The 22,259-nt window shown below is 39.1% G+C and overlaps 1 long non-coding RNA gene across 1 annotated transcript in view; it reads right to left on the bottom strand.

Moving 5' to 3' along the window:
- Positions 1-22,259, bottom strand: part of LOC125618223 — a 62,517-nt gene that overhangs the window by 31,089 nt on the left and 9,169 nt on the right. The window lies entirely within an intron of this gene.

Genomic DNA, 22,259 nt, shown 5'->3' on the forward strand with positions numbered 1-22,259 from the left:
CCGTACGTCGCTTGGGGGGAGCAAGCGAGGTGGGGGGGGGGGTGAAAAGAGGGTGTTGTATTCAAGAATGCAGGGGGAGGGGGTTGGAGGCGTCAGCCTTATGTTTTTGTCATTTCTGATTTCTCAGGATGGGCTCAATTTGGGGGCTGGCCTGAGAGAGAAGTGGAATGAAGAGAACAAGAGGGCAGTACAGGAATGAATGCTCTGATATTTCCCCCTGGCTTTACCAGGCTCTCACCTTACCTTTCAACCTAAGAAGGGGTTTCTCAGAGTGGACAGAGCCTCAGGACCCCTCTGGCACTGGGATTTGGCTTAACTTCTCTTGACTGCTCACAACTTGTTTAAGCCTCACTTTCTCTGAAAAACTAGCTATGCCACTTTAAAAAGTCATGGTGAAAATTAAACAAGATAATAGGGTCTAGATGCCTTCGCAGAGCACCTGAGCAGAGGGCATTCTCTGTTAACTCTCTCTTCCCTTTCCCTTCTCACCACCTACCTTCACGTCCTCTCAGCCCCAAAACAGCCAGAGAAAAGCCACAGGCAGAGGACAAGTTGCTGCAACACTAGTTCAAGGCACATAATCACTATGAAGTCAACCTTAATAGGTGATTTTTATTTTGCACCTGTCTTGAAGAGCTCGACTCCTTTCAGCTGGATGACTTCAGTCACTTCAGGAGCAGTTGAGTGAGGTCAAAAGCAAAAGCACCTTTTATGCCCAGCTCAGGTTGGAGAGCTGCAAACTAAGGTAAATGATTTGCCCACAGCGGTTCATGTTGAGCAGCGACCGAAGTGAGGTAATCATGGGTTATTCTTCAGGGACAACCAGAATTTTCAAAGGTTCTTCTGTCCCCCAAGGAAGAAGTGGGCTGTATTCACTTTGTATCACTTGCTGAGACCATTGTCCTGCATGCATGTGTGCAGGATTCCAAAGGCTTACTGAGAAGGTCTAGCTCCCAGAGCTCCACACAGCTAGTGAGTCACAGAGTCTTGGGGAGAATGTGCCCCAAGGCAGAAGCTCTCCAGGGATGCAGTTTTCATCCACCCAAGAACCACTTCCCTGTAGCCTGGCTATTAGACAATGGCATGCATTTGGAATGCCCAAGCGCTTGTAAAAGATTATTAGTAAGTAAGAGTGGATGATGATAATTAATTACGCACCATTAAAAAGAAAGTCCCTGGAGCAAAAGCATCAAAGGCAATATTTTACTGAGTTGACAATTTCTTTGGCTCTGCAACAAGATGACTCCTTGTCCTGCATCTTGTGTCTGCTCCTTTCTCTCCTATTCTGGCTTAAGGAATGCATCTTGACTTTGGACAACTTCTTTTAATTCCCACCTTTCTCCCCATACCTGATCCAGTAATCATTATTATTAAAACTTCACACCAGGGCCACAGACCTATTTCACAGCATGCTTTGATGGATTCCTTCATGGTTACTCTCCTATTTTACTTAAGTCTAAATCAAAAGAAATGCACTTAGAATAAAGAACAAAATCTCCTGCCAGCTCACATGGAGAAGATTGTAGAAAGCAGACCACCAAAGACATCTATCTCCTCCTCAACAAACCCACCAATGGGGAGGAGAGGTCAACCAAGGAAATGGGTTAGGGTTCCTGAAGAAATCAGAAGTCCAGACCAGAAAACCACCCATCTGAAAATCCCTCCAAACTTTGTCTAAGAAATTTTTACTTCATGATTTTTTGTCTTTAGAAAATTTTACTTCATGATTCTTTGGCAATATCTTTTCTTGTCTGTAGATCCTAATCAGTAGGCTTGGGACCAGGAAAGGTCTCTGTTCACTGAGTAAAGCTGACCACAGAGAGAACATCTCAGAATCTCATCATGGTTAATCTGAGAAGGAATCTTGGAATGCCCGCATCTAGCAAACAGAGTACAGAGGCTGTGGAATTAGGGAGCTGAGAAGATTCTGCACTTTCTGGCCTTGTGACCTGGAGTCTCTCTAGCTATTAGTCTCCTTATCTATAAGAAAAAGCAGAGAAAGAATTCTTACCTAATGGGGTTCTTGGGAAGTTGAGAGGAGATCATTGATATGTGTCTGCACCTAGCTCAGCTTCTGGGCATGGTGCCTTCTGCCATATTATATAATCACCATCTTGTAAGGATGGAGAAAGAGCCATGAAGCAAGTCAAATTCCATTGCATCCTCAAACCCAGAAAACTGTGTGGACTTTTGTAGACACTCAATACATATTCGTTGAATAAATCAATGCGATCACATCTTTTTTTTTTTGGCTGGAGTATTTAGAATGTTGGTAGATTGACATTGGTAAGAACCATCTGGATATATAGGAAGTGCTTTCCCATTGGCAAGTTGCAGAGATCTCAACAATCCACAGATGACCTTTTAGGATTGGTTAGTACTCAGACTTCCACAGAATAACCTCACAAAACATTGTGGAGGGTTGACAAGACTGGATGGAGATAGAACTCCATCAGCTTATTCTGGAGAAGTGCTCATGTGCTTGGAGGGTGTCTCCAGAAACCACCAGCCCAACACTATCCTATTAGTCATGATGATTATTGATAGTGGTTGGCATGGGAAAGCTCTTAATCTCCATGTTTTAGCACAGTGAAAGCTTAATTCTCACTCATTCAAAATCCAATGTGACCTGGAAGGAGTTCTCCAACTAGTGACTAGCGTCTAGCTGTCTTTTCCACCTCAGCATGTGCCTGTCATGGTTGGCCCAGCAAGGTAAAGAGAGATGGCTGTAGCACAGTGGCTCTTCACTACCTGGACACTAAAGTGCACACACCATTTATGATCAAGCCATTGGACAGAAGTGATCATATGGCTCCAGTTCAACTGCAAAAGGAGCATGGGAATATCCCATGAGCACTGTCTCCCCCACTCTAGGAAACTCAGCAGATGGGGATTCTGCCGTCTCACCACACTGAGTGCCAGAGATTGTGTCCCCCGCCCTCTCTCCTTTGATGCTTTCACAGGAGGGTGCTAAGGCAAGCTTTTAGATAAGATTCACAAACACAGGGGCCTAGGGATCCCTGGGAACCATTTTCTCCTTTGCTGATTATTCACATTTTCTCCTTTTTTCAGATGGAGAATGACTTTCAGAGTGGTTGCTGATACAATCTTTCTGGTATCTCTGTGGCTGGTTCTCTTCCCACTAACTCAGCTGAGAGTCAAAGACCACAGGAAACCCAGCGCCCCTCTCATCTCAGTTTCTCTGGAAAACTCAGGCCCCCCTCAGTCTCTGGAAAGTATAGAGACAGCCAGTTACAACCTAAATTCTCTTTCTAGCTTCAGCCCTGTCTGTCAGGACTGGGGACAACTCCCATCAGTTTGACAACCTCGGAGACCTTTGTCACTGTTCAGAGAGGCCACAGCCTGCAGGTGAAAGTCCAGTTCCTTGTGACCAGCTTCTAATTTTCTGAAAGAGAGAGAATAAAGCTAGCTTGAGGCATCTAGGGGGAAGAAACATGCAATTTAAAGCCCGAGGGAATAAAAAGGTAGGTCTATATTTCAGGCTGTGACTTGGCCAAGTTTTCTCCATGAGCGTGAAGCTCTGGCAATCCTGAATGGCCCAGCCCCTTGGCTGTGGTCCAAGCCACACTTCCGTTACCTTCCCAATGCACCCCTCACCATCCCCAGCTCCCTGACTGTCTTCCATCTCTTTGGCCTCCCAGAGACCTAGAATTTTACTGCAGCAAACACATCAAGGGTCTTGTAAAAATTGAATCCAAACAGAAGAAAAGGAGAGACCAAGCTTATTAAACTCCCCTTCAGCCGGCTGCTCAGATTCTTTCAAGTCCACTGTTGGATTTCTTTGAGGTCTCAGTACGTGCTGATTTGCATGGCTGGTTGAGTGGACAGGGGAAGGAGGTAAGAAAAGCTTTGCGCTGGATAAATAAAAACCTCTTTGTTAATTAAGGAGCCACCGACAAGGCCATGGCCTGTGTCAGGCAGCCTACACAGAAGGCTTGATTCTTCTGGAACTGAAAACAAGGAAACAGAGACACTTCCCCCATCACACTGCATAACTTTGTTCAAGGGCTGCTAAGTTATTCCCTGCTACTACATCAGCTGTGAGAGCCCTGGGATGTGTTAGGGTTAAAATAAAACTCAAGCCCCAACAGATATTTCAAAAAAATAAGGTGTTAGTTTATCTAAAACAGTTTCTCTCCTACCTCTTCTCCCTGGGGGTGGGGTGGGGGGGAGAACCCAAATCATTAATTTTCTATCCAGCCTTTTTATACTTTCCTCTCCTGTCCTGTCCAAACAGTCTAATCTGAATGAGGTTATGAGCAATCCACCCAAGATAGCTTGAGAATGTTGATTGGAAAAGGACCTAAGGTGACACCCAAAGCCCAGACATCCACAAGACCTTACATATGGCTCCACCTAGGTGATATCTAGTGCTGTTTTGCAAAAGATCTTTGCATTCCACAGTTTATATCAGTGACCAAACACCTCCCATGTCCCACCCCACAGCCTCCCTGTACCATCCTCACCTGGGCTTCCAAATCAGAAAGGCTAGGTCAGAGTTCCAGGTCTTCCCCAACAATAGACAGCTTATATAACTGCCTGAGACTCTTTTTCTTGTTCATTCGATGCAAGAAGACTATTAAATATTGGGGGTTAAATGCAGTAGTAGGTAATGTCCCTAACACATTCTAGATAATCAGTTAATAAAACTTGAAAGAAGAGCATCATGAAATCATGTTGTCATTATTCATATCATCTCCAATTCCCTCTTCAGATCCCCTGAACAGAGCCAGTTTATCCCCAAGGGACCTTAGCCCTTTCTAGATAACCTAAGAGGTAAACCAGAATAATTAAACTTTCCTAAGAGATGTGAATAGGACAAGAAGGATTATGATAGCCTGAGGTCACTACAGGCTCAAACTAAGGCCCTGCCTTACAAAGAATTTCCCCTCTTTGGTGCATTTGAGTTCATATATATGATCATCCCTGTGCTAAGCATTGCTCTGTACAAGTTTTGTGTTGTAAGAATCACAACTCTGCTGTTTATTGGGACCCTGGCTGCCATATTGTTTGCAGTCTATATCCGGAGATTTGGTCACTATTCTGATGTAAAAACCTCCATAACATTTCTAGTCTCAAAACAGATGACAGGCGGAGTGTGGTGGTGCACGCCTGTCTCCCCAGCAGATCAGGAGCCTGAGGAAGGAGGATCACGAGTTCAAAGCCAGCCTCAGCGATGGCCAGGCACTAAGCAACTCAGTGAGACCCTGCCTCTAAATAAAATACAAAATAGGGCTGGGGATGTGGCTCAGTGGTTGAGTGCCCCAGAGTTCAATCCCCAATACCAAAAACAAAAACAAAAACAGATCACAGAACCTCTTAGCCCTGGGCAGACACTAGGCTTGCCATTTTTGGAGCCTCGCAGAAATCCACACCATAGACTTCTGGGTAATAAAGAGTTCCAGTCAGTTACCCATCCTGAGGACCCTCCCATGAAACTGTGCTTGACTTAGCCTCAAGGTTTCTCCTACTGGGTAGAGGCTGTCCTTGAAGGAGCCTGGCCTGAATACTAAATCTGTTATCACAAAATCCATACACCATTGCTTACTCTCTCCTACATCTGCTAATTCCCAGTGGCTATCCTAAAGTTATCCTGTAGTCTTCCTCTTTCTATATCACACTAGTAGAGGGATATGTCTGACAGTCAGCTAAGGATTCTTGTGAGGCTGAGAACATGCAAGTTGAAGGTCCATGGATTTTGAGCAAGCACTAGCAAGTAAATGCTAGCATGTCTAATCTTTCTATAAGCTTTGTGCTCATTTTCCTAAACCCAGAAAACAGCATGATGAGGTCGAGATGCCAGCTTGCTTGATCTCCTGCTTTCAACATTTATGTGTCTAAAGCAACCAAGATATATGCCCCTATATTCTCGCTTCAGGTATCCCCTGAGATCCCAGCTTTTCTGTCCTACTCTATCCTGATGTTTTGTCCCCTGACATGCCCTGGGACCACTGCATAAGCCCAATGCCAGTGCAAGATTCAAGTTTTCAATTTTTGCTCCATTCTGACTTCAAATTATTTTTAGGGCTTAAAGTCTGCCAGCCCACGAGAATGTCAGCCTTAGAATTATCAAAAAATACCGAAGAAAATGGAGGGTTCAGGAGTCAGACAAGTCCAGATTTGAATCTTGCTTTCACTACTTATTAGTGATACTTGCCACTTATCCTTAACTATGCAGTTTCCAGGAAATGGAAGGAAGACTGTCTCGTGTGCCAGATGCTCTGAGTGCGACAAGCTATCAACACTGGCTTAACAGCAGAGAGTAACAACAACTCCATTTATTCAGAGTCTGCTGTGCTCTAAATACTATCCACTTTGCATCTTTGTCTTTTCAATGGTCAAAACAACTCTCTGAAGTTTATTGCTCCAAATTTACTAATGAAGAAGTCAAAGCTCAGGGGGATTATTTAACTTGCCCGACTCAGAGTAAGCACAGCCTTTGTGGTCTGCACACTTTCTCCAAATCCCTGCCTTGACAGCATCCAGGACTCTTCTCAGGTGCAGCCTACCGAATTTGTGCCTTGGTCTGCAAGACCCTCCATGGCCCAGTCTCTGACCCTTGCTGGCCTGTCTTCTACCATTCTCCTTCCTGACGATGTTCCTTGCATGTCCCCCTCCTTGCTCTCCTTGAATACACCAAGACCTCAGGGTTTTCACTCTTGAAGTTGCCTTGAGTGCTCTATGATTGCAAAAGTCTATTATTCCAATCTTCAAAGACTACGCAGCTAACATTTTTTTCATATGTTTGCTTTTTTTCTACCTTCTTTGAATGGATTTATATCAGTGTTTCCAAAGGCCAGTCTAAAAATTCTTAAGGTACAGGAACTGTGGCTACCAAGATTTGTTTGAGGCAATTTGATATTGATAATTCCAATGACTTCTTTCCTGTCATTAATGTGGCCTTGGTATCTAGAATAGTGCCTGGGATAGGGTGACTCTCAGTAAATTATTATAAGATGATTGAATATGAAAGTTATAAGAATACAAATCATATTGCCTCCTATATCTTTTGTTATTCTCCTTGCTAGGATTTCTTCATATCTAAATTATTACCCTTGGAGTTTAAGTTAATTATTTGAAAACAAATGCAAATAATGCCAATATTTTGTCATTAGCTAGTAGTTCTAACCATGTATATTAGAATAAAACCCTGATTTGTTTAAAAAAAAAAACTTTTAAAAAAGTGGCCGTCCCTCTAATATGCACCCCACCCACATGCACCCCTCCACATTGGGTCTGCCTTCAAATTTTATGGTCTTGATAATGCTTTGATTTGAACAGCAGTCACCTCCTATCTGGTGGCTTTATTCCAGATTATGTATATTTTATTAAAAGTTGCATCCGGTAGGCCTTCCAAAATGTTCAACAAAAATTTCTCCCACTAAAGGTAAGGAAATGAATAGCAGTATTCAAATCTCAGAGGGATTATTATATGCAGAGAGGAAGCCAGCTGTTCTCTATCCTTTCTGAAGATTTAACAAGAGGAAAAACTGCTGGATTCATAGCAGGCAAGATACAAGTTGCATAGGTAGAAAAACAAGATTAAGACAAAGGGTAGGGAAGTTATGGAAGAAGGAAAGATCAAGTATGTCTTCCCCCTGGAGAATCTGAAGTTGAATAAGGCCAACATTAGTTTGGGTTGATGTTGCCATAGGTCACTTTGAGGACAGAAGGAACACTAGAACATGACCCAGCTCTCCCAGAGTCACTTTGGACATCACAGGATTTCCATCAAAACCTAGGTGTTGTTTTGTATATGACAGTAAGTTTTGTCTCTTTTATAATTAGTTACACATTCCGTTTCAGGAAGAGGAGTCAAGGAATGGCAGGAATTGAAATCAATAGTGTGGCAATCTAGGATTCAGAAGTTCATCTCTCTTGTATCTTATTTGATTTCCCTTTCATCTATAAGCAATAATGAAGGAAACCTTTCGATGAAAAAACAGACCTCTGTTAAAATTTGACTTTCCTAATATTAAAGTGTTTTTATAGCTCTCATTATAAATGGACAAATAGTTTAACAATATAAATGTGTACTGTTCCCTAAAGAAAAGAGGTTTTAGGGGAATAATCCTTTTAGTCAAATATGTAGCAATGGCAGACAAGCCCATAATGATGTGCTAATTAAACCTTGTTCTTGGAATCAAGAGACCCAGTTGACTCCACCGTTGGCAAGTCACTTCACTTTTCTATACCTAAATTATTTTTTTATTATACAAATTCCTTGCCTTCTTTTATTCTGCTTCTTCCCCTGTGATTATAAAATTTGAAAGTTATTATTTCATTAAATGCATGAGGATTAAATACAATAACATAATCCAAGTCCTGATATATAGTAAGTTTTCAATATCAGTATTTTTTCCCAAGAGGTCAAAAAATGAATTATTTCCCTCATTTCTAATTGCAAACAAATACCCAAGTCTTAATATTTCTTCTCTCAGTGACTTATGTGAAAGACAAAGAAACATTGACTTTCAGTTTCAACTTATCTCAGAACAAAGCCTAACCGAGTCAAATGGATTATTCTAGCTTTCACCATGAGGAAGGTCAGTGCCCTTGCACTGTGTGCAGGTCTGTGAAAACAACTCAAGAGGGACACACCAGGGAGATTTAGACCCTGGGTGTACCATGGGTATCCAGCCTCCTCAGAAATCCCCATATCCTCAGTGATACAAAATATGTCTTATTAAAAGAGTCACTGGGCTCTGTAACACTATCAAGTAACCCCATGAAGGAATGATGGGCAGCCCTAACCAGAGCCGATCATTTCCTATGACCAGAAGGGGCCCCTCTCCAAAGCTCTGGTGCTCTTAAGATCCTGGGACCCTGAATTCTGGAGCTTGCATTTCCCAGCAACCAGGAGCAATTAGGAATCAAAAGTTGTGTTTATACTGACAAAAAAAAAAAAAAAAATACAACATTTCCTGCATACTCTAGTGCATGGGCTAAGAGTCGTGCCTATCATCAATAGCATACCCAGGAGTACAGGGTCAGCCCTACACACAAAAGGCCTGAAAATTTCTTAGGATTATCCAAAGAGGTAAGGTTATGCCTGGAAATCTGGGAAGGCTCCAGAGAGAACTCTGAGAGGCACCTGACAGGAGGGGAAAGAAACAGCTTAGGAGAGAACAGTTCAGAAGGGAATAGGATATACATGAGATTCATCTCAGCAAAATAAAGTCAGGAGGCATTGAGCTCGTCACCATGGACATCACCTCTTTGGATGTATCCATGAAGCAGTGACTCAAGAGAATCTCAAGCAAAGCCTGGCCCCTGGCTCCCAACTTGCCCTTGAAATACAGTCTTTGCTCTCTCCTGCTCTTCAGCTTTAGCACCTTGTGCTTTACCTCTGCCCTTCCGGTCAGGGATCAGAGCAGCTAATGATGTGATTCACACTAAGATGTTAAACAATGGTGATTTTTAAATCAATAAATGGATAAATAATTTTTATAGATTTTTTTATAGATTAGAATATTATCAAGAAATAAATTTAGCCACATTGGACTCCGGAAGGAACTACCTACATGATCTAGGAGTCTACCTTCTCCTAGACCTCTGTTTGTCAAATAGTTTGAAGACCAACTCCATTCGAAGAACTTGGAGCATTTGTCAAAATGTAGATTCCTGGTTCTCTGGACCAGCACCAACTGAATCAGAATCTCTCAGGCTGAAGCCCAGACATCAACACTTTAAACAAGCTTCCAAGGTCATTCTTGAGAACATTAAAGTTTCAAGAGCCTTACCTGTCTGGACACTGAAGCCTGCCTCTTCTGCCACCCTTAGAGTCTTGACATCTATCTCGTATTTCACTGCATAATAATCTACTGCATGTCTGTCTTATCCACGTGAACTTTGTTATGGATAAAGGTATGAGAAAGAGACCCTGTGGAGGAACCAGAGGGTCTTGAGACGGGGACATATAGCATCAGTAATATTTTCTAGGATGATCGTGAGAATATAATGAGTTGAGCACCATGTACAAAGCACCCAACAAAAGTGTTAGCCTGCTTCCCTTCAATGCTTTTGACTTTTCATGAACATACTAAAATGTGAGTTTTCAAGGGCAAGGACTTTGTCCTTTCTTGTTCATCCTCATATATTAGAATAGAGTCAGGCACATAATTGATGATCAGTTGATGTTTGTTGAATGATCGATTTCATAAATTATGTACGGCACCGGCTTTATAGACATAATATTAGTTATCTAAACATGTTTCCCTGGCAACAGCTTTTGGTTGAACAAATGAATGATTTAGAAGTATCAGCTCATGATATGTGCTTCTCTGTTTTATCAATACTAAAAGAAAAGTTTCATAGTATGTGTGTGCATATGTAAATGTGTACATATATTTTTAAATACTCAAAACAGTTGCTTTAATGGGTCACATTTATCAGCCTAAAACTACCCTCCTGGTGTGAGTCAAGGCAAATCAAGAAATATGGACACATTAAGCTTCACACAGAAGTTGAAATTTATGAGCCACCAGAGGTCAGAAAAAAAATTACTTGAAACTTACTTGAGATACAACGAGCTGCCTGGTTGAGGTCCAAAAAATATAAACAGTTCAGGTAAATGAAATTCTGAAATTTTCTTCTACCATTTCCAGCTCCACGGTTTACCCAAGATCAACAGAATGGAGCAGAATAGATCTGGAGGTGGAATGCAGGTGGCTTCCCCAAGAGCGGAAGAGGCCTTATTTCTTTTCTTTTTGAGTCCAAAAGCTATCATTTGTAGAAAAAGGCAGCTGGTGAGGAGAGGATGCTGGATGCATTGAAAAATCCAACATATATGTGTGGAGACTGTGCCTAAATAAACTCGCACTGGAAATGAGCCACATGACAGGGGAATGGAAGGCTAAACTCACACAGCCGTGGAGAATCAGGGAGGAAACAGAAAGGGATTTGGAAGGCAGTGAGGCAGGAGGCAGAGCTTTTGTAGAATGAATGGGACCATTCAGAAGTCCAGATTGCCCTGTTTGCTCCCCTCTTGCTGCATAAATGTACAACCATTAAGGATATCAACGGGGCCTAGTAGGTGCTAAAGGTACTGTTAGCTCAGAGGGACTAGTGAATAATTCAGACAACTTGATAAAGAATCTCAGTCCAAGCAGTTATGAATTCAAGCAGGCAATGCCACTAGACAATGGGCCACGGTTTTCATTTTCTCATAGTGTTCTCAGGATCTAGAAGGCCTACCTGGAGAGAGGTGCTCAGGAACTGATTATCTCCAAGCACTCACCCATTGACCAGGTAAGAGAAAGCCCAGCCATCAAAGTTGACACTTGAGAGGTGTCACACTTGACACAGAGGTGTCAAATGGAAATCGGCTTTATATAGAGACTGAGTTGAATCTTCTTTTATTTTTTCTCTCTACCTTATTTTTTCTTTGAAAAACACTAGTAAGTCTCATCTAACCAAAAAAACAATATATACACTATTTTCAATCACAAGTTCACATATGATAAAGTAGTTAGTTCATTTTGCTGTTCAGGTGAAAACACTCTTTCTCTATTTCCCTGCCTTCAAATTCTACTACCACCTGCACTGCCCTAAAAGCACAATGAAGATTGGTTGACTTCAGAGGTTTGTATCAACATGCGACAGAGACCGGATATCTATCCTGGGGAAGTCATTGAGATAGAAACAGGAAAATTGACCTTTGGAATATAAAGTAAAAGTAGAAGTAAAAAGAGAAAAATGGATTTTATATTCACTGTTGGCTGTTCCCAGAATGCTATATGATGAATTCAGGAATCAACCAGTGGTGGGCATATCAAAAATATATATATATAGAGAGAGAGAGTCAACGTGGAAAAGCTCTTAGTGGCCAAAACTGGAACGAAGTAGATTAATCTAACATAGGATTATATCCATGAGTTCACATTTCTACAAACAATTTACTGAATAAATAAGTGAGGAAGAGAATCTAACAGAAAAATTCCAAATATTAAATGTAGAAGGAATCAGAGAAGTAGAAAATCACCATCAGAACACCAGAGTAATAGCTGCTACAGGCAATATCCATGGCAAAGAGATGAGAAACTTTAAAAGCCAATGTGTTTATGCAGTCTCAAGGTATATGCCCTCCATATATTTTTGATTAGTGTGGTGGTTTTAATGCTCACAAATTCTTTGACATTCCTATCTCTAGGAACTGGAGTTTAATTCCATTCTTCTGGAGTATCCATGGTACTTAGTGATTGCTTTCTAGGAAATAGGTTAAGATACAGGAGAAAATGGTCATCTGGAAGATAATGCTTTAACCAAGTGATCAAGGTTAGTATCACTGGTAATTAGTTATGTTGATACCACACAGGCACTCACATGATGTGATGAAGATACATTCTTCTGTGGCATTCCCAAATTCCTAGCCTTCATCCTGAGAAAATACCAGATAAATCCAAATTGAAGACTATTCAACCAAGACACCTGACCAGTACTCTTCAAAGTGATGAAAACCAAGGAAAGATTCAGAGAAACTGTTACAGATTAGAAGAGACTGAAGAGACATCTTCAGTGGTGTCCTGGACTGAAGTGTGGAGCAGACAAAGGCACTCATGAAAATCACCAACAGCATTCAAATAAAGGCCACAGTTCAGTTAGGATTGTTAACAGCAGTGTTAAATCTTTAGTTCTGATGATTGTTCCATGACTATGTAAATCTTAACAGTGAAGACAGCTAAGCAAAGAGTATACAGGAATTCTGCTATCTTTATTTTATTTATTTATATGTAGTACCTTACACATGCTAGACAAGGGCTGTACCACTGAGCCACAACCCCAGCCCTGGAACTCTGCTATATTATGCCTCTTCTTTTATGAATCAAAAATTATTTCAAATTTTAAAAAAATCGTAAGATGATAAGTCCACATGTAGAAACATAATCCCCTTCCACTGTAGAGAATCCTAAAGCTTTGCTCTCCCATGCAGAGAAATTGGTTAACCTGAAGCAAAAGGAAAATGAAAAAGGTAAACCATAATCCACTGAGTTTCATGAGTTGCTCAGTTTTTTGAAGAGGAACTTTGATTTTATATATAAATATGTGTGTATGTGTATATATGTGTGTATGTATATATATATATACACATATACATATACATGTATACGTATACATATATGTGTGAATATATATATATATATATTTTAACTCATAGCACTTAACTTTCAATATTCAAATATCCATTTAATCCATAATTCAAATATATATCCATGAGTATCTGTACAAACACACATACACACATATATATGTGAAAATATATGATCCCTGCCCTGATGTATCGTAATCTACCAAAGACAGATGGAACCACAAAATCATGAAAGCAAAGCCAGATAGGCAATGCAAGAGAATCTCAAAGCAATTTCACAAAGACCTGTGCATTCATTACCTAACATCAATCCCTCCATACTCCTACAGAGTAGCAAAGCACCAGAAACCTCAGTTAAAAGATGAAAACACCAACCTAGTAAGGATGAAGTGATTTGCTAGAATTCACACAGCTTATTTGTAGATGAGTGACCCTCTAGGACTTCAGACTAATAAGTGCATAATCTTTCAACTTAACTATAACTTAAAAAGTTTTTAAATCTTCTTTTAAGTTGTGTTATAAATTTCATACAGTAAAATACATCCTTTCTAAGTTCAAAGTTTTAGTAGTTTTGAAAAACAGGTACCATCATGAAGAACAACCATACTCAATATACAGAAAAGTCAGGCTTGTGCTTCTGGCCAAGACGAATCTGCTATGATTGGAATGAATACCTCCTAAAGGCCCATGTGTTTTACAAAGGCTTGGTCCTCAACCTATGGCACTGTAGGGAGACAGTGAAATCTTGATGAGATGGGACCTACCAGGAGGTTTCTGGCCACTAGAGGTGTGCCCTTGAAGGGGATATTGAGACAAGCCCCTCCATTTCCTCTCTCTTTGCTTCCCAGGTGCCATGAGGTAAGCAGCTTGCTCTACCACACGTTCCTAGGATAATGTGCTTGCTGCCTCACCATTTGCCCAAAGGCAATGGGGCCAAGCAAACATGGACTAAAACCTGACACCATGAGCCAAAATAAACCTTTTTTTCTTCAAGTTTATTTTCCCAGGTACTTGTTATAGTAATGGGAATACGACTAACACATATGTAATAAATAACATGTTTATTATCTGATCCAAAATTTTTTAAACTACAGAAAAAAATATGTGAAACAATAGTTTTCAAGACACTATACACCAACTGGGTGCAGTAGTGCTATAGGCCTGTAATCCCAGCAGCTGAGGAGGCTGAGGCAGAAGGATAGGAGTTCACAGCCAGCCTCAATAACTTAGCAAGACCCTAAACAACTTAGCAAGACCCTGTCTCTAAATAAAATATTAAAAAGAGCTGAGGATGTGGCTCAGTGGTTAAGTGCTCCTGGGTTCAATCCCTGGTACCAAAAAAAAAAAAAAAAAAAAAAANCCATGCAAAAAATAACTCAGAAAAGAATTATTGATCTTGGGCTGGGGTTGTGGCTCAGTGAATAGAGCGCTTGCCTCGCACGTGTGAGGTACTGGGAATTCGATCTCAGCACCACATCCAAAAAAAAAAAAAAAAAAAAATACAAAGACACTGTACACCAGGCAAGAGGAACTAACGTAGAGTCCAGATTTTCTGAGTTGAGGCAATAGCACTGATAGTCCACAGAGACTGAAGTAGCTAGAGTTCATAGGTCAGAATACAGAGGAGATGCCTACACAGAGAGAAAAGCCAAGAGTTGGACAGAGATTTTTCTCAAGCATCCTACAGAGTAATTATCAGTAAATGTACAAGGAAATTAAGGACAGCCAGTGAAAGAGTCACATAAAAGGACTAGAAAGAACAGTGCCTGAAATTTACAGTACTTGGAACAGTCTTTTCCCTCCAAACATACCAGAAATCTCATCACTCAGGAGAATGAAGGATAACAACAGACATCTTATTAGAACAATGCCAATAATAAGACAGTGGAATAACATCTTTATGGTACAGATGCTCTGTCCTTATAGTGGGATTTCCTCCTGATAAACCCATTGTAAATTGAAAGATTATTTTTCAAAAATACAAAAGCTAAAAGAATTCATCATAAGCAGATCTACACTACACAAAATCTAAAAGGAATTTCTTTAAGCAAAAGAAAAAGTATAGCACATGGTATATTAAAAAAAAAAAAAAAAACAGCATACAGGGACCAGCTGCCAAAAGTGGAAGGTACCACCACTTCTGAGACCAAAGAAAAAGGCAGACAACTCCAAAATTGTACATAGTACAATTTATTAGGGGCTCATGGACAAAAGTGTATCTTAAGTGGCAGCAAGATAGTAGCATCCCCATATTCCAAGGCAGTATGCATGTGCTTACAAGCTAAACTATACAAAGATGGTCATAAGTAAACTGGAGTATACCTGAGCTTTCCAAAAATGACCTATTCATATGTCAGATATCAGTTAAGAAACAGTCCATGCATCAATTACCAGCATAAATTTCTCCACTGACTATTGGATGACTTTATTTATCCTACAGGGTTTAAAATGCATGCCAGGTTTATCTGGTGGGCAAAATGGCAGTTACGACCAATGTGACTGTGGTTGTATAAAACTCGATCTATGAAGGGAAATAAGGATCTACACAAGGTAATAAAAAACACAAAAATGGGAACTACATAGTAATTATGTAAGTTTTTTTCTTGCTACTTAAGTCCACTTTTAAAATAATTGAATTTTAAAACATAAGCCTTATGCTATGTATGAAAGGAAAATGTATAACAATAGCAAAAAAAATTAGGAGAAATTGGAACATAATATTGTAAAGATGTTATACTGAATCAGGAGTCCTCAAAATCTATATTACTGAATTTTGGGATAGATGGTTCTTTTTCCTGTGAGGACTGTTTTGTAATTGGTAGATTGGAAACATTCTTTCCTGATCTCAATCCTTAATAGATGATACCACTCCAGTTGTGACAAATAAAATTTCTCCAGACATTATCAAATGTCCTCTGGAACGCCAAAGTGTCCATACTTGGCAACCACCACTGTAAATGAATAGGAATTATTTCACTTGAAAGCAAACTATGGTAAGGTTAAATTATGTGTGTGTGTGTGTGTGTGTGTGTGTGTATCCATGAAAATGAAGCAACTAAAATAAAACAACTATAAGAAAACAAAAGAAGTAAAATAGAATCATGAATATTATTTAGTAACCAAAAAAATGAAAAAATGGGACCAAAAAATAATACTGAAGACTTAACCAACAATCACAAATATCACATTTAATGTAAAAAATTGAACCACTCCAATTAAAGCCAAATATTTTCAGATTGACTAGTAAAACACAACTCAACTATTTGCTGCCAACAATCAACATGTTAACTATAAAGACAAACACTGATTTGTGAAAACGAAAGAGGGAAGAGATATATCATGCTAACATTAGTGAAAAGAAAGCTGGAATAATTCTTTTAATATGAAATATAAATTTGATATTAATCAGATATTGATATATTAAGGCATAATACATTTCAGAGCAAAGAATGTGACCAGGGACAAAGAATCTCATTTCATAATAATAAATGGGTCAATTAAACTAGAACTTGTACAATCTTATAAGTTTTGCCCCTAAAATTTTTATTGACAGAACTACAAGTAAAATTTTTATTGACAGAACTCCAGATTTTACCTTAAGAAATAAAAAGAGCAAATTAAGCTCAAAATAATCAGAAGAAAAAAAATAAAAACAGAACAGTAATTGATAATTTTAAAAAAACAGAGAAAAAAAACAGAGGAAAAATAATGAAATCAAAGTTGGTCTTTAGAGAAAGTTAATAAAATATATGTACTTCTATCTAAAGATGTAAACAATTACCTTTATCAGGAATAAAGGTAAGGAAAGTGACATTAATTTAGATTCTAAGGATATTGAAAGAAAAACATATAACAATTATAACAATTATAGTCCTATGACTTTGACAAATTAAGCAAATAAAGACAAATTCTTTGAAAGACAAAAACTATCAAAACTCATTGAAGAACAAAGAAGAAATAGCTGACCCACATAATAGCTCTATATACAAAGGAAACATATTTGTGGTTAAAATTTTCTCTCTCTCTCTCTCTCTCTCTCTCTCTCTCTCTCTCCCTGTCACACACACACACACACACACACACACACACACAACTATACAACTCTAGACATAAATGGCTTCACTTGTGAAATCTACCAATTTAAGTATGAAACAGTATCAATCCTACTCAAAGTCTTGCAGAAAATTACAGAGGAGGGAATATTTTGCAATTTATTTAATGGGCCTAGTACTACCCAAATATCAAAACCAGACTAAGACCCTATTACTTAATGGTAATAACTAAATCTTTGCCCCTTAGGTCTCAAAATGTCATTAGAAGTGATAGCCACTGCAATAAAGTAAGAAAAAGAAGTTAAAAGCATATAGATTGCATCTGTATTGTAAAAGAAGAAATAAAAATCTGTCTTTATTGACAGAAAATATGATCATTTGTATAGAAATTTCCCCTAAAATCTCCCCTCCAAAAAAGGTAGTACACTAATTAGTTCAGCAAAGATTCAGGAGACAATGTCAATATACAAAATTACCATTCCTGTATATTCAAATTGTACAGTCAGATTCATTATGTTCCTAACCAAAGTTTTGGAAGAATTTTTTGATGAAAATTGGTAAGATTATTCTAACATTCATATGAAAAATACAAAAATAAATGTTTTGGCTATTTTAGAAAATAAAAAGAAAAACTAAGTTGGCAATCTAACACTACCTGACTATAAGGATTATAAAGTTAAGCTAATCAATATGGTATGGTATTGACATAAAAATAGTCACAGATCAATAAAACAGAAGACAGTCTAAAAGTAGATACACACACACACACACACACACACACACACACCACTGATTTCTAACAAGGTTCAAAACCAATTTGATCAGAAAAATATCTTTCAATAAATAGTGCTGAACTCATTGGATATCCATATGGGAAGAGAAGAAGAAAGGAAGGAAATTTTAGCTGGGCAAGGTGGCACACACATATAATCCCAGATACACAAGTGGTTAAAGCAGGAGGATCACATGTTTGAGGCCAGCCTGAGCAACTTAATGAAACCCTGTCTCTAAATAAATAAATAAAAGATCTGGGGGTGTAGCTCAGTGGTAAAGTGCCCCTGGGCTCAATCTCCAATGCCAAAAAACCTAAAAATTTTAAAAAACAAAATAAAACATTCTCAAGATATAGTTTAGCAATAGAGTATCTCTGAGTTTAATCCCTAGTACCACAGGGAAGGTGGGGAGAGGAGAAAACACTTTGGTTTAAACCTTACACAATATACAAAAATTAGTTTAAAGTGGACTACAGACATAAATGTAAAATGACAAAGCTTTTAGAAGAAATTATACAAAAAAGTCTTTGTTAACTTGGGTTAAACAAAGATTTCTTAGATATATCATTAAAAGCATGACCCATAAAGAAGAAAATTTACAAATTAGACTACATTGAAATTCAAAACTCCTCCTCCTCTTTGAAAGATACTGCAGAGAGAATACAGAGACAAGCTGCGGTATGCAGCAGGTGGGGGTGGTGATGTTCAATTCATGTAACTGGTAAAGGAATTGTATACAGTCTATAGAAAGAACTCTCAGACTTCAAAAAATCAAAAAAAAAATTTTAAATAGGCAAAAGATATGAAACACATTTCACCAAAGATGATAAACAGATGGCAAACAGGTACATGAAAAGAGGCTTAGCATCAATAGTCATTGGGGGTGCAAATTAAGACCACAGAGAGGTTCTACTACACACATACGGGAGTGGATTAAATCACAGGTATGTTGACCAGCAAGCAACAGAGCCAGCCCAGAGTGGTTAACATTAGACTGAGCATTTGAAGTGAAGGTGAAGACAGGGAACAACTGGAATTTTCATACACTGGAAATGCAAAATGATACAATCACCTTGGAAAGCAATTGAGCAGTTTCTTAAGAAATTAAGCATATGATTCAGCCATTGTGGGTTCAGATATTTGCCAAAGGTGATACGTCCATTTGTAACTTTAAACTTGTGTAATTCATTATGTCAATTACACTTCAATTTTAAAAAGAAAAGAATGCACAGAGTAGTCACCATGTTAGTTTTCATGAAGTTAAGAGAGTAATTAGCAACAAAAATATTTATTGTTCATCATTCACTGAATAGCACTAGGAACACTGGAAACATACAGTGATGGCAAAGTGATCTTCTAGAATTTCTCAGATGTTGCTCCTATTTTAGGTTGTTCTTTTTGCAGACAGGGGTCCCATCTGCCCTTCCATTCATATGACCCTGGACCTTATAGGTCCCAGTCCTGCCCACTGGAGGTAGCAGTGCTCAAAGCTAATCTTCTGATACCAAAACACTGAAGAGAGTGATCCCTGTGCATTTTGGATTATTCCAGAAGTATGATGTTGCTAAGATGGCAACAACTACTAGCTGCCCGTTATAAATTAGTAAAAAAGGATTAACACCATCCAAAGTATGACCCTAAGAATGTACTGGAAAACAGTCCCAGGGGCATGTACTGCGACCTTGCCATGATAAGAGAGGAACAAATTCTGGCCAATTCACCACCAAATCTGGGTGAAGAGTGTGATAGTGGCCTCGCTTGCTCCTATTGGTAGTCTGGCCCATGGAAACATCCTAAGAATGTGGGCAGGGTCATCTGCAGATCTAAACTCTGAAGAATTAGAATGTGAGAGGAATGAAAGGGCCACACCCGCTTCTGATCTGTAGCCAGGAGCCTTCCTGGTTTGCAATCAGTGACATCCCCAAACTCTCTGCATCATTATGGGTCCAGCTGGTCAGACACTACCTCGTACCTGGTATGGTCTAATGCCCTAATTTGGCTTTTTGCAGTAAAATTCAACCTTTCATATTCATTGATTCATATAATAAGTGCCATTAATTACCTGAGACAGCAAAGCACTTAGGTGAATGCTGGGGTGTTCAGGATAGCTAAGACAAGGAGTACTGCCATGGAGGTAAATCTCAAGAAAGGAAGATGGACATTCAATAACTGAGCACATGAGCAAGCTGAACATCATTGTGGCGTACACTTGGCAATGAGAGTGTGAAACAGATGACCCTGAAGGGTCTGAAAGATTGGGGAGAACTTTCTGGAGATAGCAAAGGTGAATTCTTAAGAATGAATAAAAGTTATCACAGGAAGTCAGAGGAGGGAATTCTATGCTCTGGGGGAGAAGAGAGGAGCACTAATCAAAGAATTAAAAGGAAGAGGGCCTGTTCAGTTTCTTAGCCCATTTATTGATTGGGTTATTTGCTTTTTTGATGTTGACTTTTTTGAGTTCTTTATATTTCCTGGAATGGGCTAAGGAACTGAACAGACACTTCACAGAAGAAGAAATACAACCGATCAACAAATAGATGAAAAAATGTTCAATATCTCTAGCAACTAGAGAAATGCAAATTAAAACTACTCTGAGATTTCATCTCACTCCAGTCAGAATGGCAATTATCAAGAATACAAGCAACAATAACTGATGGTGAGGATATGGGGAAAAGATACACTCATACATTGCTGGTGGGACTGTAAATTGGGACAACTATTATGGAAAGCAGTATGGAGATTCCTCAGAAAACTTGGAATGGAACCACCATTTGGCCCAGCTATCCCACTCCTCGGTTTATACCCAATGGACTTAAAATCAGCATACTATAATGATGAAACCACATCAATATTTTTAGCAGCTCAATTCACAATAGCCAAACTATGAAACCAATCCAGATGCCCTTCAACAGATGAATGGATAAAGAAAATGTAATATATATACACAATGGAATATTACTTCTCCATAAAGAAGAAAGAAATTATTTTGCTGGTAAATGAATGGAATAGGAAAATATCATGCTAAGCAAAATAAGCCAATCCCAAAATACCAAAGGCTGAATGTCTTCTCTGACATATGAATGCTATTTCACAATAAGGAAAACAGAGGTACTTTGGATTAGGCAGAGGGGAGTGAAGGGAAGGGAAGGGGAATGGAGATAGTAAAGACAGTAGAAAGAATTGGACATTATTACACTGTGTGCATAAATGACTACACGACCCATGTGATTCTATATCGTGTACAACTAGAAGAATGAGAAGTTCTACTCCATTTATGTATAATGTGTCAAAATGCATTCTATTGTCATGTCTAACTAATTAGAACAATTTTTTTTTTAAAGGAAGAGGCAGTGGATAGGATCAAGAGCAGAGAGAGCAGCAGGTGGGGGAAGGCAGAAGTCAGATAACAGGGCCTCAGAGAGGATTGGGGGAGAGAAGAGAGTCATTGGAATGATTGTATTTTGCCAACTTTATTGCATTGTTTGCTCACTAGATCCATAAAGATTCATCAAATTAACACAAAATAGACGAGTCACCCAATTTCACCAAGAAGAAATACTCTGAAATGTTGCTTGGGATTTTTTGGATATTTACCTGGGTCTAACTATTTATAAATCTTTTCTTAAAAGTATGGTTCTACTTTGCAATTTTGTTCAGGACAGTAGTTCAAACTCCATCAAACTTTTTTTTTCGGGGGGGGGGGGATTAAGTGATTCTCTGGGGAACTCTGAGTCACAAATTATCTAGAAATGAGGGAGTCACAGAGCTACAGAGGAGAAGAGAGGATCTTAAATCCTTACCAAATCCTATATACCTAAGGTGGTCCTTAAAGGTTATGATCTGGTTTTGATTCCTTTACTTCTCACTCTTCTAAAAGTCATAGGCAATAACCAAAGTTGCTAAAGGGTTTGAGTTTGTGGGGTTCCAGGTACACTCAGTTATTTTTTTAGATGTTTTGGGCAGAAGAAGAGCTAAAGTGGAATTGGAAAAAAAAAAAGGAGGAGCATTAAGAAAGTAGTAACTGAAATTATCTGACTACTTAGGGTAAAAGCAGAACAGGAGGCACTCACAGCCCTATTGTGGCTCCTGATAGCCTCCTATCAGGAGGAGGAGACCATGCCTGGTCATAACTTGCCCCAAACCACAGAGACAATATGTGATTATAGGAAAGAAATCTGGGATTCTGATGATGAAGGTCAGTGTGACTCAAAAGTCATCATTTTCTTGCTATCTTGTGCAGACTCCAAGGCTGACTGCGTTGTGTCCTATTATGGTTTAGATATGAGATGTCTCCCAAAAGCTCATGTGGGAGACAATGTAAGAATT

The sequence above is a fragment of the Marmota marmota genome, unplaced genomic scaffold (assembly GCF_001458135.2).
Source record: "Marmota marmota marmota unplaced genomic scaffold, marMar, whole genome shotgun sequence".
Lineage (NCBI taxonomy): Eukaryota > Metazoa > Chordata > Mammalia > Rodentia > Sciuridae > Marmota > Marmota marmota.